This window comes from Zosterops lateralis, assembly GCF_965231275.1.
Source record: "Zosterops lateralis genome assembly, chromosome: 2".
In the NCBI taxonomy this organism is placed as follows: Eukaryota; Metazoa; Chordata; class Aves; order Passeriformes; family Zosteropidae; genus Zosterops; species Zosterops lateralis.
In genome coordinates, this window is record NC_139763.1 from 71968942 (window position 1) to 71981381 (window position 12440).

Consider the following 12440-nt stretch of genomic DNA (forward strand, 5'->3'; position numbering starts at 1 on the left):
GAAACTTTGGAGCATTATAAGATAGAGTATTCAGAAAAAATAAGGATCAGTAACACACTTCTTAAAATGTTTAATGCATGTGTAATCTGGGCCATTTTAGTTACTGAGCTGATTTTCCTTAGTGGAGAGATAGTAGCTTCATTAACTCTGAAATTAAAATAGGAAAAATGTTTTAAGGTAGTACGGAAAAACCCTAGCTTTGATAACCTGATGAATCTGTGTCTTGAACAGAGGAAAAAAAACCTAGGCCTGGATTAATGAATGTGTTTAGGAGCCTACATTAGGCCCTGAAATCAATTTGCAATTTTAGGCTCTGCTCTTTTGATGTTTCAAGGTTAAAGTGGATGTTCTAAATCTGCCCTTTTTATTGGCAACAAAGGCCAAAAGAAAATACCTCCAGTAATTTAACATATTGCTTATTAAAAAATGCATGCCAACAGCAGCTCTTGCAACACTGTAGTTTCTCCTATTGCAATCCCTAAAGAGCAATTGAGGAGTTTATTTTTATCATTTGGTTTAATCTTTTGCATAATTTGAAATGTCAAACATTTTGTACTGGTACTTTATTATTTGTACCATCTGGAATCAAAAATTCTGTGATTCTCAGCAATTCAAATTTGTGGAGTACAGTTACTGCTCTACAGTTGAGTTGTCACTTCAAGGACAACTCAACTATTTCCTTAAAAGTGGATCAAAGAGGAAATTTTACTTCAGCATTTGAAATTTTGAAATATTGTAATTTATTTTTGCCTTCTTGCTTTGCTCTTTATTTGCAAAGAATAAACTGAAACAACTTTTATCGGTCTTTTAAATATTTTCCATTAGAATTTGCCTAGTTCCATCAAGGAACTCACTTGAACACTAAATCAAATTACAGAGAGATCAAAATCACTAGATAAAAACAAATGTTTGTTCCTGGTCTCTGTGCCCTTAAAGGTTTTGCTCATTTTCAGTAGTATTCAAAAGTATCCTGTGCTGTTGATATTTGATGTTTAGAAATGTCAGCTTGAGAAAGGAATAAGATAATACTTCAGTTCTTCAGTGTTTGACTAAGCTATGATCGTGTAGATATTTTGCTTAGAAACTGCTAATAATTGTTTCACATGATGGATGCAGAGTAGAAGTGTTTATTTAAACACACTACACCAATCTGAAGTAAATAGTTTCATCAAAATATGCAATGTGTAATAGATCTGAGGAAAAATAAGGCATTTGTTTGAATCAAACACTTCACATGCCATAGGTTGGGATTTTTTTTGGCCATTTGTATTAGATAGAACTCTAGCTAGAAAAAAAATTAGATGTTTTCTGTCAGTGGAGGTATTCAAATGAAACAGAAACTGTACAGTAAGGGGTGGCTTGCCAATGGCTAGCACATGTGTCATCAACAAATGGTAGGCTTATTTTCAAACTTCTTGAAAACGCATTACTAAGCAAGGGTAAAGCAAGCTCCTGGCAGTGACTATAGACCAATGCAATCTGTAACCTCTGACTGCTGGGAAATACATACAGTACAATGCTTAAAACATCTGTTGGCAACACTTAAGGAGTTGATTTAAGAATGAAGGTTAATGCTTGCTGTGTCATAGAAAGCTTTGCTATAAGTTTGGTGTGCACTGTCTCAAACCCAGATGAAGCTGTTGACTCACTGCTCCTTGCCTGCCAGCAAGAATGTTACTGCAGAATGTTACTTGCTGTGCTGGAAGCCTCTGTGCTGCAGTGGTTTCCCTCTGGCAGGAGTGACCTAATCATGTCTGTTTCTTATCACACCATACACCCCTTTTGTAGACTCCATTCCAATCTTTATAATCACGCTGACAGGATGGAAGGGACTTGCATCCATCTTTTTTCTGCTACTGCAGTCTTATTTTAAATACTTGCAAATAGCAGGGGATTGTGCAATGCAGAATTTTCTGTCTTCAAGGAAATGTTACTGTGAAAAATGGCTTTCATTTTATAAAAATAATGTAATGTTACAGGGAGTATTAATTTTTTTTTAAATTTTTTTTTAATAGCATGTCCCTTCTTGTATGGGTTAGATGACTTCATTCTGAACCAAAAAAAAAAAAATTTATTTCTAGCCACAGAGGAATTTTCCACATGTATTTTTAAATCTAAATGCTCTTCTGCTTGGAAAGGTGGTTATAAAATTGTTAGCATAGGAAATTCTATATATAATATTAAAAAACTCTCAAATCAGACCCAACGCTTTAATATGTAAAAGTTGGGATTTTTTTTTTTTTTTAAATTACCATGAGTAGCCAAAAAATTCCTAGCTGATAGGGTCAAATGACCTTTTTAAACATTGTTACGTAAAATTATTTTTTAGTGGTTCAGCATAACAAATTTGTACATGATACCTTGAACTTTGCTAGGATTACCCAGCTTCCAAATTTTGTTTTCCAATGGATAAATGAGATTTTAAAATTTATTTTTGTTGTTGCAAAAATCTGCAAGCTGGAACATGTGTGTGGTGGTTTGTTTTTTTTTTTTTTCCAGTCAGTGTGATTTCTGTATCATCAGTTTCTAGGATATTTTTATTTAGATATGAAGAAAAAATAAGGAGATTTGTGAGAACAGGCATGGCTAATTTCCAATAGCTCAAGAGTCCAACTCCCTTGTCCAGAGCCTTGAAGGGTTCCATCTCTGTGTTACCACTTCTTCCCAACTCTTCCCTTCTACTAAGAGGTCACATACTAGGCAGAATCTGTGGTACACAAAGTGTTTTTCCTCTAGTATTAATATTAAATCATCACAGGACATAATTTGTAAGTACTGTCTTGTCCTGTGATGTGACAGAGGTTGGGGAACTTCAGGATGGCCAATGGCTCTGAATGTGTCCCATCATTTGAGAAGTTTCACAAGGGGAGATGGCTGTTATTTGAGACAGCTTTGTTCCTCTCCAGAGTCCCATTCAAACAATTGTGCATGCTTCATAAGATGCTAAATCACTCCTGTGACCCCAAGCAGAGAAGAATTAGATTTTTCCAGTGAGGCTTGGTGGTTCACAACTGGTCTGGAGAGTATTTTAGTAGCTAATATGGATGGAATTGCATGGGGTTTCAACTCCTTCTATTTTGCCCAGTCTACTTCATTTGTGTCCCTTCTGCAGGTATTAAGGCATAAAAAGATAAACATAAAAAGATAAGAGATTAGAAAGCAGCCTTCTCATTCTTTTGGATAGAGTAGGAAAAATTCTGAAATGATGAACTCTGAAGGGGATGTAACAAAATGGAAAGTTGAAAGGACAAAACTATAGAAAAATGAGTGAAGTCCTAAACCAAAGTAAAGAGAGACATCTTGTTTATGTTAAAATACTTTTTGTATTATTTCTGGTGAATGCATGATCAGAACAACAATATTTTGAACATTTTGTTATAATCCTGTAGAATTCCATATAGAGATATTGCTGATAAATAAAATCAGTTATTGTAGCACTAGTAATCTAGCTGTAGCACTGATATCTACCTACTTAGATACCATGTTGGAGCCTGATCCACCTGATCCTCGTGGGGTTTTAGCCTTCTATCCATTTTATTTGGTTTATTTTCTTTCTTAGCTTGATACACTTTCTGCAAAGATTCATTGTGTCTTTTTCCTCTTCCACAGAAGCTGTTGCCTTTGGCTGGCAACCATCAGTTTTAGCTCCTTGTTACTGAGTAAGGTCTTAAATGTTTTTAGTTTAGTCATGGATTGGAATTGAGGACCTGTTGGAATGCAGAGGAACTGTTGGCTGGAGTCCATATTTTTGCTCAAAGCAGGAGGATCAGTATTGGTCATATCAGTCATGTACCCTTAGACAGCTCCTCTTATAACAACAGGATTTTCTTTGCTGTTTCATGAGAACCTCTCAAGCTACGTCTGTTGCCATTGCCCCTCGTTAGTCTTGCACTACTAAGAAGAGCTCAGGTCCATGGCTCAGGTCCATTCAGGTATAAATGCAGGATGTTACATACTGCACCCTACATGCTCTCCTCATCCTCAGAGTGCACAACCCAACTCCCCTCATATTCTCTTTAGGTTACGTGCTTTGGGCCCCTGACCATGTCAGTGACCCGCTGCCTGGAAAAAAAACAAGCCCAAAACACCACTATGTTCTGCTCACAGTATCCCAGACCCAGCCTCGCCAGCACTGAGCAGACACGCTTTCCTTGATGTGGAAAGCTCCTCTGGAGCAGGGCTGCTGTTCAGCCCCTCATGATGCACAGCCCACGGTCTGGGCACAGAACTTTGGACATGATACAGTAGCCTTTCTGCTGGCTCCTTCCATAAGTTTCTCAGTGCTCTCTCAGCTCACTGGGATCAGAGGTGGGCTAAGCTCACCTTTCAGGAGCGAGAGCACTTTCCTTAAGTATGAGGACTAAACACACCCTTTGGGATAGGGCAGGATGACCTTTGACAGAGAGCAGAAAAGCAATGTTCCCTTCCCTGTTTTGCATCCTTGAGAAAGCATGTTTATCCGCTATAACCGCGTTTGCTCCGTACGGCGGTGCCTGACTGCAGTGAATTAGTGCCGAGGGAGGGATGTGCCTGCGGTGCCACCGCTAGATCTCCCCTCAGGGAGGGCTCAGGCCCCACATGGGGAGCTGCAGCCTCTGCCCCGCCCCAGGGCCCCAGCTCTCCCCCCCAGGGCTCTGGGCCGCGGGGAGCCGGGGCTGAGGAGCCGCCCGGGGCTGAGGATCCACCCGGGGCCCCGCCGCCCCTCCGCACCCGCGGCCGCCGCTCTGAGGGCGGCACTCGCACGGCTCCCGCCTCCTCCCCCGCCTCCTCCGCGGCGCGGAGCCCCGGGCGGCGCAGCCCCACCCCTTCCCCGTGCGGGGAGCGCCGCCGGCGGGGCCACAGCGGCCCTTTGTGTGCGGGGCGGCGGGATGTGAGTGCGGGCCGGGCCGGGCCGGGCAGGGCAGGGCGGGGAGGCTGCGGGATCGGCTCGGCCCTTCCCCTCAGAGAGCGGGCCAGGCACCCGCCCACCCATCGCTGCGCCCTGCGGGCTCCGGCGCCCGGCCCGGGCCTCCGCGGTGCCCCAGGGGGAAGCGGGCGGCGCCAGCCTTTTCTCATCTGGTGTCTGTCGTGTCGCCGCAGGCTGGCCCGGGTGACCGTCCTCCATGACTGCCTGGGCTGCAGGACCTTCGAGCTGCCGCCGACCGCGGCCGTGCGGGACGTGAAGAGCAGGATCGAGGCGGAGGCCGGGCTGCCCCCCGGCCAGCAGCGCCTGTGGCACCGCGGCAGAGAGGTGAGGCCGGGCTGGGCTGAGGGCAGCGCCGGGGGGGCCTGTCCTCCTTAGGGGTCTCTGGGGAGCACGGACGACCCTCATACCGTTCTCGGTGGTGCCGGCTTTTACCATCCGAGTTTTTGTGTCTTTTTTTTTTTTTTTTTTTTTTTTACTTTCCCTGATGTTCTCTTATGCTGGTTTCTTCGGGGAGTTGTTGAGGAGAGCAGAAATTCACCAGATGTGTTTGTTCTGCCCTCCTGGCACTCTGGCCAGTTTCAAGAGCAGAGCTGAGGTGAAAGTGACAAGTTAAAAATTGAGGTCTGGGCACAGGAGAGAGTCGAATGAATGAATGAATGAATGACCTTGTTCCGTACAGTCTTTCAGTACTGCTTCCTGCTCTTGGGAAATGGGAACCTGGAGACCCGGTGGGATGGGATGGGTAGAGGCAACAAGGGGAGAGAGAGGAGTTTGGAAATTAGTGTTAAATAGGGCAAGGGGATTTGCAAAGTTGTAGAGAAGAGAGAGATCTAAGGAAACCTTCCTATATGTAATGGGGGCTTATAAGAAAGATGGAAAGGTACTTTATGTCAAGGCCCAAAGTGCAGGACAGGGGGCAATGGCTTTAAACCAAAAGAGGATAAGTTTAGATTGAGCACAAGGAAGAAATTTTTAGGATGAGGGTAATAAGACACTGAAACAAGTTGCCCAGAGAAGTTGTGGATTCCCCATGACTGGAAATGTTAATGGTCAGGTTGGATGGAGTTTGAGAGACCTGATCTAGTTCCTGTTCATGGCAATGGTGGAAGTAGAACAGTAGAACCACATGGTCTTCAAATGTCCTATTCCAACCCAAACCATTCTGTGATACAAGGAAAGATACATGTGTTGGTTGTATTGCTCAGGAAGCTTTTAAGAACCTGGGCAGCACTAGTGGTCTTTGAGGGCTCAGGTTTGAAGCCAACTGCCTGTGTAGTTTATCTTTTGTTTTCTTGCCTGGTTTTGTGTGTCCTTGATTTCGTTCTTGCCAGGCCATCCTGTTTTGGAGGACAAACTCTGTATCGCTTTCTAAAATTTGCCTGGAAGCAATGATCTGACTGGCACAGAAAACTTATCTTTTGCAGGGAACAGTCAGTAAGCAGACTGTAATTGCTATTCTGTTTGTTTGGTTTTTATTTTATTTTTTTTTTTTTTAATGAGAAACTAGAATATATATGGGAATATTTATTCTGTACTGTAGCAAATTTGAAAATCTTTTATAAACTTTTGAACTCCTGTTTATTAGGATCAAGTGATATTTTAATTTTCTGAGCAGTAGAATATTCATCTGTAAATAATTTATTATGTGCAATTTACAGATGTTAAATAAAGTCCAGTATCTTTTTCTCTCCTAGTTCCCTACCCTATTGATTTGAATCTATTCAATGTCCAAGTTTCTAGTGGTGTCGTGGTACAAAAATTGTATCTTAGAATATTCAGTTACCCTATTCCTTTAATGCTTGGTTATGGGTTCCAGCATTCCGTGTTTTGCTTTATATTTCAGTGATTTCAGAATAGTTATACCAAATTTTATGTCTTGAGAGTCTTCAACTGAAGTACAGTATTTCTGCAGTTTTACAATAAACCCACTGTTGTTTTAATCACTATTTAAAACTGGTGTAAGTAAAAAAGAATGTAAGGTTTTTTTCTTACTTATGTTGTTAAATAATGATTACATACTCTGGACTAGAGCTGTCTTTTATTAAATGCAGTTAGATTGTAAGCGTTTATGTCTGTGTAAACACCAACTGCTTTCTAGTGATTTGTTTTTACCCGTCAAAGTGAGAAAGTAGTCTCAAAACCTAATAATAATATGATTAATAATATAATATTACAATAATAACATAATATTATTATTAATAATTAATAATATAATATAATATTATAATATAATAATACAATTTCACATAATATTTTAATATAGTTTCTAATTAGTGCAATGGCCTTCTAATTCTGCATTTGTTGTTGTGTGCAGCATAACATATGTCATATATGAGTCTTCTAGCAACACTTTGTGTGTGAATGAGACATACATCATTTGAAACTAGAATTGCAACAAAGCCTTTATGTGCTATGATTACTCACTAGTTTTCCCAATGGCTGCTAAGGAATGTGTTGCTCAGTTTGCCTCAGTTTGTCTGTGATGTTCCTGGTGAGGCACTGGAGGTTGGGTTAGGTGACTTTCAGTGGTCCCCTCAACCCTGATCATGCTGTGATGGGTCTGCATGTAGAGGTAATGGGGGATGAGGCTGTTGAAATCTCCAGGGCTGTTTCTCTGACACTCTTTTGTCCCTACACAGTGTCTTGCCAGCTGCTTTGAGCTGATACTGGTTAGTTTAAGCCCCCTATGAAATTGCATACCCGGATGTACTTGTGGTGTATACAGACTATGTACTTCCTGTATATGTTAATTTTTTTTGTGGGTATGCACCTTAGAACAATAACTGCTTTAGTTTTATGTTTCCAGAACTTCCCTGAATACAAAACTTTTTAACTGTAGAAACAAGAGGCAATGGCTTGCTCTTAGTATGCTTCTATAGGCATTTTTTCCACTTAATTTGTTCTGGTTCTGTTATTATCAAACTGATACCTCTGACTGACATCTGTCTTATTTTTCTTTCAGTTGTCTGATGGTATCAAGATTGGGGATCTTCATAAGTCTCAAAATCAAATTTTTCTAGAGCTTCAGTCAAAAGGGTTGAAAGGAGGAGGTATGGAAAATATTTGTCTCTCTTTATAAACTGGAAGCTCGGAGCATTTTCTGATGCAATATGTAGTTATTTGAAATTTTTATCTTTTCTAAATGGGAAGCAATTATTTTTTCATGTAAGTCCTACGTTTGTCACTTGTTCTTTTCATTCTGCTCTAGAGAAATTAAACTTCTCTTTTTAAGTGTCTTGGTGGGTTTTTTTCTTCCCTGTGATATAATGTGTAGAACTTAGGTTATTGCTGTCTTTTGGGCTCAATAAGACTTGCCTTTCAGTAGTGTTGTTTCTGCCTTGTCTTGTATAAAATAAGCTGGATACTTGAAAATGATTCAGATACTGAAAGGATCTTCAGTAACCGTGATGCAAAAAGGTTTTTCAGTAACCATGACGTAAAAAATTATAACATTGCTGAAAATTTATGGATTTCTTCTGTAGTTTTTAGGGCGCTTTTTTTTTTTTTTTTTTTTTTTTTTTTTTTTTTTTTTTTTTGATAGTTTGGTTTTCTTTTGGTTCTGTCTATTATTTACATTTTTATTAAAAAACCCTTGAAGATGTATCTTTTGTATGGTATCTTGATAACAGAATATCTTCAGAAATGCTCTAATTAAAATCTGTCAGGATTATTTTATTTGGCTGCTAGCATTAATATTCTTCTCACAATCACTTTATTGTAAGGCAATGAAATAAAAGCTAATCAGGTGGCTCGATGAAGGAAACTCTTCATACAAGTATTTAATTTGTTCTCACAAAATATTGTATTTCTTAGCCTATTCAAGGCATGTATTACTGGATTATGGGTTTTTAGTGACAGAGGGAAGTTTGTATATTGGCCAGAAGTTCATGTTCACATTCTCTAGAGCTTGAAGTGATTAGAAAACATCTATGAAAATGGACCTCATGGTTCTATGACATCAAACCTTTTTCTTTCTGTTGATCTTGATTGCTTACTCTGATGTTCTGCTGTGTGTAGGCTGTGGTAAACTAAATAAAAAGAGTCTTATTTTCTGCCATGCAAGTATATAGAGGATAAAGTGTAGTCACCCTAAGAAATCTTTCATGGGAAAGAAAAACTGTTGCTATATTTTTGATCCTAGGACTGGAGATTTTCTTAGGGATGTCACTGTAAGCAATCTATATCTAGATAAAGTGCTTAACCTTTCCTGGCCCACAGTTCTGATATAAGTCAATCTAAAATATCTGAAGGCTTCAGTATCAGCTTTTTGTGTTCATTATGGAGTCTTCCAGTTCAGAGATTTTTCCTTACAGCAGATGAATCAAGAAATGCCCTGAATTTGTAATTTGGAAGTGCATGTCAGTAGGACCAAGCACATGGGTTGCTGAAGTACTTTGAAGATTATCTATGTCCCCTTTGTGTTCATCCATTGCTGGCCTCTATCAAATAACGCATGATCTTTTCATATGACCACAGAATAATTCATGTTGGGAGGGACATCTGGAGGTTTTCACTCCAGCCTGCTGCTCACAGTATGGGCAGCTCTAAGGTCAGACTGGGTCACTTGAGAGTTGATCTGGTTGAGCTTGGAAAGAGGATGGAGACTGCACAGACTTTCTGGGCTCCTGAGTGGTTGTCTGCTCTTATGGTAGGAAAAGTTTCTTCTTGAAATTTGTGGTACCAGTTTTGTGTTGAATAAGACCAGCTCTAATACTCAAGAAAATCAGTTTTGGCTTTTATAGGATGCAGTAAATAATGACCTATAGCCAGAGTAATTTTTGTGATAAACATAGAGTTCTTCTCTTAAAGAGAACAAAGTCAATCTTCATTCCTGTCACTTAAAAAATATTTGTCTGCTTTTGTGGTGGTTCCCATGGTGAAAGAAATATTTTGTTTAAACACTTCCACCTGCCTTTCCAACTTAGAGAAGATCAGTTTCTTTATTTTTAGATAATTTCTCTTGATCAGTTTACCTTACTTTGGAAGTATGCATGACTTTCAAATACTTCTGTGTACTGCAAAAATAATAGAAGTTATTGAAACACTTCACACATTCAGCTGTCAGTTGCAATTTCTTGCTTATTTTTTCATTGATGCTATTAAGTTACCTTAAATAAAGTGACACAAGAAAATTTTAAAGAAAAAATATTTGATATTTTTACTTGATGCTTCCTCAGCAAATAGAACTCTTATTTGTCCCCTTTTTTCCACTTTATTTTTTTATCCTACTGTTCTATTCCAGAATATGCATAATGTACATGTTTGAATTTGTGTGCTTCATAAACACATGTATATGCAGAGGAGAGGGAGAGAATAATTACTTATTAATAATTTTAAAAGGAAGCTTTAGATGGAGCATCATTAGAGTCTGTTTTCCTTGTGAGGATTGCATCACTGCTGTTTTTTTGAAGCACATATTTTAGAAATTTGGTTTAGGGAGCTGCCCTTCAGTCTCAGACTGGAGTTTGAAATGAAGAGTGTTGAACCTTTCATTTTGTGACAGACTTTTTCTCTTGGAGCAGATGCTCGTAATGCTGGAACTCTTTTCCCTCCAGCGTTAGGCCCTGGCAGCACCAAGGCTGGCACCACGTCCATGCTCAGAGTATGTCAGAACAGGAAGTGTAGACCAGAGCCAAAACCTTCTGTGCCTGTGTGTGTATCTTTCAGTAGGGATCATCATTGGCTGGAAAAGGGTTAGAGCCACTGCTGCCCTGGAACACTGTCGTGCCTCTTAAAAAGTAGGGGTCCTTTAGAAATTGCTACTTTTGAACATCAAGTAGTTGGAATTGTGGTATAATTGTTGCAAAGACTAAGTCTCCAAATGTATTTCATCTAGATATGAAACAGCTCATTGACTTCAATATCAGGACTGCTATTTCACTTTTTTGAATTAAAAGATTTATAACATAGGATTTTCACAGTTGATTCTGGAAAGACAAGATTTTACAATAATAGGCCTTGAGTTAATTTATTGTTTCCAGTAATTGTTTAGTGTTTTCTAAAATCTAAAATTAAGTGCATAGTAGCATAATACATAGCTTTTAAAATTTTTTTTGTTTGTTTTTAGGTCGTTTTGGACAAACAACTCCACCACTTGTTGATTTTCTAAAGGATATATTAAGAAGATACCCAGAGGGAGGACAGATTCTTAAGGTAGACAATAAATAGTATTTTTAACAGTAATTTAATATGCATGACATAATGTCAAAGTTTAACACTTCCCAGCAAATGTGGTTGTTTTATCTTATATTCACTGTATTACAGAAGATACATGTCTCCATTTCTGTAGACGAGGTAATGCGAGTTGTGTGCTTTGTGTGTTTTTTTTTGTTTGTTTCTTTTTCTTTAAACATTTCTGAGTTTGCTCAGTAGAAGATGAATTGTGTGATTTATCATAGCTTCCTCTGCTAATGTCTGAAAATTAATTGGAATTTTTTTTAAGAGGATCGAAGGTGATTAGCTGGATGTTAAACTTCTCATCCAGCATGCTTCATCACATGGGTGGTAGGAACTTAATTTTCTTAGAGTATGAGAATACTAGGTTCTAACTAATGGGATTTGATACATGTATATCATATCTGTCTATACATGCATACATACAAAACACACACAAATACAAATGTTGACAGATGATGACAACATTATGTCTGTTGTCCTGTTTGCAACCAGGGAACAACAAGCTGACTATGCTTAGTGGGAAAGCCCAAGATAAGCATATCTTCAACTGTTTTGGCAAATTGCCTCCTGGGTATGTTCTGAGCAGTGTTGGTTCGTAGGAGGGGTGCTTACATTTTTACTACTTCTCAGTACTAGTTGCATCTGTAAAATGCATTTGAATTAAGAAGTAAGAAGGGCTCAGACCTCCTCAACATTTTAAGCCCAAACTTTCATTCCAACATGAAGATATAAGGTAATGTCTTTAGAAATTAGATAGGTAAATTTAAAAGTGGAAATGATGCTATTTTAATAGTTTGCAATTTAGGGTTACCAGATTGTTAGGGAGCTTACTACCAGAAATTTTGCTGATATCTTAAAATTTATTTCAGTCTTCAGATGTGATGCTGTTACAGCTGAATGTAGCAGTTACCCTGTGTGCCACAGCATGAATGCAAGTCTGACTTCATGGTGATTGGCATACTTAGTATTTAATATTTCTGGAAACTTTGGGCTATCTTACTGTGTCTTCATGAAGGACTGTCATGATTGTTCTTTTAGAAGAAGAACTACATACAAACATCTTGTAAAGGTTCTTTAAACATTTGTTATTTATGCTTAACTGTAGGTATATTTCTTGCTATCTCATAATACTTCAAAACTTTGTAGAAGTGACAATATAATATGCATTATAGACTGAACATAATGTCAAAAACTGCAAAATAAAAGGGTTATAATTTTGGAACCAGATATTAGATAAGTGTGCTTATTTTAGTCTCAATAGTATACTTGAATGCAACCTAATCTGAAATACTTTCTGCTAGTTAATGCACTTTTTAAGTACAAGTTCATGTTACTATCAAGTCTTTTATGTATAACT

General features: G+C 38.8%; 1 protein-coding gene across 1 annotated transcript in view; it reads left to right on the plus strand.

Annotated features, from left to right (window-relative positions):
• Window positions 1–10979: 10979 nt before the first annotated feature.
• Window positions 10980–12440, plus strand: part of SACS (sacsin molecular chaperone) — a 30890-nt gene continuing 29429 nt past the window's right edge. The window contains exon 1 of the mRNA XM_083855636.1: window positions 10980–11059. The gene's annotated coding sequence lies outside the window, so the exon portion shown is untranslated. The remainder of the gene's footprint in view (window positions 11060–12440) is intronic.